Here is a 5,002-nt window from a genome sequence, read left to right on the forward strand (position 1 = left end):
TCATCCACTATTTTAAGACCGCCACATCTACTGGTCACTCTATGGACCATTATGAGGCCTAAGACTTATATAATATAAAACCTGTTTGAAACTGTCAACCCAACCTGTCAACCAGTTATTTTATCTTTTATGACAAAATTGCCTTACAGCCAATTAGTTGTGTGGGAAACTGCTTCCTGCAAAGATGTTTACAGAAAATACCGGGCCCCATGCATGTTTATTCAAAGACAATTATGAACATCCTTTGAGATGTTTAAAGACCCAGATTCCGGAGATTTAGAACAAATTTCACAGGGCATAAGGATTTGTGCATAAGACACTATACTAGAAACTCCAAATCTTAGAGTTGGAAGCAACATTAGAGGTCATTAGTCCAAACTGCCACTCAAAGCTGGAATCCTCTCTGCCGCATTCCTTGGCAGATGGTCATCCAGGCTCTGTCTGAACCTTTCCAGGGATGGGAAACACACCACTTTTTGAGATAACCCATCCCCTAATGACAGCTCCAAATGTTGAAACATTCTCCCTGACACGGAGTCCAAATATGCCTTTCTTAAATTTCCACCCATGGGTCCTATTTCTGCCATATGGAGCCATAAAGGATGTCTTCAGCTTCTTCCACCTTGAAGAAAATCTCTCAGTTGCTCCAGTGTCTTCCCTGCTTCAATTTAATAGCCCCGGTTCCTCCACCTTTTCTTCCCATGACCAACCCTTACCCACCCAAATGGGCAGATGATCAACATCCCAAAAATGTTATCCCCAGAACTGAGCACAATACTAACATGATCAAATCGATGCTGATAAGCAGAATTATTGTCTTTATAGGCTGGAGTTTTAGTTTTATTCATGTGGCATAAAATTGCACGCTTTTCCCACCAGCCACATGACCCTGCTGACTTTTACTGAGTTTATAGAAAAACTAATAATCCACCCACTTCCACATGAACAATGAATGGCAAAACATGGTCTCTTCCCCATTCCATATTAGATGATAGACTTTCCCTTTTAATCTAAATTCAGAATCTAACATATAGATCCCTGTAAGAAGGTCAGCTCATTAACTTTGGTCTGTTATTTTAGTTCCTCAAAATTTTTTTAAACTACTCATCTGAGCTAGGTGCTAAACACAGATTACATAAAAAATATCTTCCATGTCTTTAATCAAATCACTGATGAAAATGCCAAAGATAACCACATCTTTCACCTCACTCTTTATACTGGAATTAATTTACTAGTTTCACTAGACATAGCAGGGAGCCCAGTACATAGTAATTGCTCAATAAATGTGTGTTGAATTGAATGTACAGGTTTTCCGCCATCTGTTCAGTTAGAATCTCATGTGGTTCATATTGTTCTCTCTTGCCCATTGCATATCACCGAAGATTATCAAATGCTTTGCTAAAATCAAGCACTGTCGTATAATAGAAATGAGCACACTACACTAAGTAGACCCAGATTCTAGTACTTGCTTGCTGTGAGTCTCAAATAATCATTTTTAGTCTTTGTTTCCACTTTGTTTCCACTTATAAATTATTATTTATAATAATAATGAGAATTATTATTATCTGGCCTGTTACACATACAATGATTGTAAGGAGCAACTATAATAATATACATGAAGATAGTCTATAAATTACCATGTCCTAACTACACAAACATTAGTGCTCATGATTCTGTTATGCCATTCCTTTGATCTCCTAATCAGTGTAGCATTACTTAGATTAAAAAAAAAAAAATAGGATTCATTTAATACCACTTGTCCTTAATGAAGCCATGCTGGATGCTAGTGATCACTGCTTGATTTTTCTACATGCTCACAAAGGACTAGGAGTCCTTACCTTCTTTGCTTCCTATTTTGACTTAGCTTTTAAAACCTTAACTGTACTGGAAAATTCAGTTTCTGTTTGCGTTTACGTAAACTATGCAACACTGTTTAGTAGACAGCAGGATTAGAAGAAAACACTTTCATCTTTCTCATCTACTGTGGACACATACACTATTTTAAATCTTTAAAATAATTTTGGATAGATTTTTTTAAGCAACAAAACCTCCTGTCAATTTTGTTTTAAAAAGGAGTGGAAAGCAAAGCACAAATCATGCAGAATGGGAATAGTTGAGGAGGCCCTTATAAACCCTTACCGTGCAGACTACAACTAAAAAGCAAAAACAAAAACTTCATTTGTATGACTTCATCACGTGAAGGTTGTGAACAATTTTAACAACCATGAATTAATTCTTTATATAGACTCTGTTGAAAACCCATAATAAGCAAAATGATATCAATGTTTGTATTTAGTTCCCCTAAAATGATAAATACCTTTATGAAATAAAATATAACAGAATTATTCCTTATTTCCTCTGGCCTGAACTGGAGAATTTTATCCATGGAATATAATAGAAATTACTGAAATTTCTCAGAAACTGTAATGAATTGATTTCATTTAATGCTGCTGTTTTACAAAACATTCAAACTTCCCCGATGATGCTGAAATTGGGGAAACCAAATCACTTTTAATAGACTTGATCTGGCTGTGTGTAAAGATGGTGATACACCTCAGAAAAAACTAGGCAGCTACCCATACATGTCAAAGGCACAATTTGAAAAGGAAGCCATGATTTTATAACCAGTTTTATATTAATCCCAGAGATCTGAGCAGAAAACTCAGTTTATTCACACAAAACTAATTAAGCCTAAATACTGGCTAGAATCTAAACTACACATTTAACAGTAGACTAGGAGAACTTTCAAATACTTCCACAAGTCTCAACAGAATAACTCATAAAACGCTAACCAACCTGGTCCATAATTCGTGGATGTCCTGACATAGAGAATGTGGAATTTCCACTGGATTCAATACAAAATGTGTCCACATAATGCTTTGCTGTTTGGGGGGGTGTTAATTGCAATTCTCATATCGTTCCACCACCCAAGGAAATGTTAGAAACTATAAATTTTAGTATTTCACACATGTTGGTTATGATAACAAGTTGTCTGGCAAGGAAACGCTGAACCTTTATGTAACATTTCCAACTCAGGAAAAGTAGTTGGTAGATCATACCTTTAGTAGCTTAGAAAAGAATAATCACGGAGAGGGGTGCACATTTACATTTAGCCCCACTCTTGGTCCCATAAAGACAGAGCTATTAAGACGTTTTCAAAATCCCCTTATTTAAAACAGTTTAATATCACAAAACCTTTGGGCAAGGTCCTGTAAGCCCATTTTCATGGAAGAACTAGGAGACTCTGCTAAATTGGTAAAGAAGAAATATTATTCCCAGAAGCCCAGCAACATGTCCCTTCCGTGCAACCTTCCAACGACAGAAATTAAAATTCAATGTTGGCAAAATGTTATGGACACCTGTTACATGCCAGGAGCAATTCCACACATTCTACAGTAAAGAACAAGGGAGAACAAAATCCCTGGCCTTCATGAAGCCTACATTCTACTGCAGGAGGAGGCTGGGACAGAGCAGAACAGAAAATTAGGAAAAGGAAAGAAAATGTTCATTACTGATAAAGGTTTTAATGAAAAGAAGACAGGGTGATCTGATGGTGTTCCTGGCCAGTTCCTGTAGATTGAGGGAGTAGCCAAATATTCTGTGAGGGATGTCTACTTTGGAAATGCAGTTGGTTAGTACTTCTCCCACCCTGCCTCAAATGGCTTCCCTTTGCTCGGAGGACCAAGTCTACATCCTCAACATGACCCACTGGCCCTGCAAGGTCTGGCTCTACCTGCCTGTCTGTACCCTGCCATGGTGTGCTACCATCACTCCATTAGGTATTCAGCTTTTATGTCTTCATAATCAGTTGGAATTTATCATCTATTTGCATGACTTTTGACTGGTGTCTGAGTCCACTAGTAGACTGGAAACCCCATGAGGACAGGGGCCACACCTGGTTTTGCTCACCACTGTATCCCCAGCACCTGGCACAACTTCTGGTACATGATAGATGCTAAATACATATTTGGGTATGTATGAATGCCTGAGAGGGCCATGCAGGGATCTCAGATACCAGTGCACAGCAATTCCCCTTACCAGTCAGCTGCATGATCACAGGGTCTAGTGATTTTTTTTCAAGTGTAGTTTAAAAACTGTTGATTCTCACTCAGCTAAGGTATTTTGAGTAACTATCAGGTACAGGGATCTGTACTAGACATTTAGGAAATAAAAAGATGAAAATGCCTGGCTCCTGTCCTTAAGGAATTTGTATCTTGTTTAGTCTTTTCATAAGTGAAATAACTCTAAGGGAGATTATAGCGAGTATTCATTTATTTATCCAGCCAAAACATGTGCCAGGAGCTACTCCATGATGAGTCCGTGACTTTACAAAGTTATGGTCTAGTGGGGAAACCAGGCTTAGTCAAATATTCACCCAAATACGTAAGTGCCACTGTGATACGTGTTACGGAGGAAAGCACTGCTCTTTGACTGTATAATGGGGCTTGGGAGTGGGCATCTCATCCATCCATCCACAGTCCAGGGAAGGGTTCTGAGGGAGAGTGTGCTAGGCAGAAGTGGAAGTGAGCTTCACTTCTCAGGACCACTTCATAGACCTGAGCAGCAGTCACTGAGGCCAGGACAGAGACAAAAGAGGAACGTGTTAGATAGTATTTCCCCTTCTACTCTAAAGAACAGGCAGAAGCTTAAAAACACATAACCCTGGGTAAATCCAGAAGGGCAGCCTAAGGAAATGGGAAGAAGAGGTCCAGTGGCAATAGAATTGAGAGGACCTTGGAGGGTTTGCAGTGGTCTGGGTTGGTTTGAGGGTTGCAAGCCTGAAGGAGGTTAGTGGGACACAAGGACAGAAACAGAAGTTGAAGACGACTGTGCAAGACTATAAGTGCTCAGAGAAGGATTGATGTAGAAATAGTGGACAGCCGTGCTCACCTCCTCCATCTCCTCCACACCTCCTTGCTGCCGGTATGGCAGAAAGACATAGCCCGGATGGCATCCTACCCTCCTCCTCAAGTACATCACTACCTTCATGCTCTGCTCTTTC

Source organism: Eubalaena glacialis, chromosome 9 (assembly GCF_028564815.1).
Source record: "Eubalaena glacialis isolate mEubGla1 chromosome 9, mEubGla1.1.hap2.+ XY, whole genome shotgun sequence".
NCBI lineage: Eukaryota > Metazoa > Chordata > Mammalia > Artiodactyla > Balaenidae > Eubalaena > Eubalaena glacialis.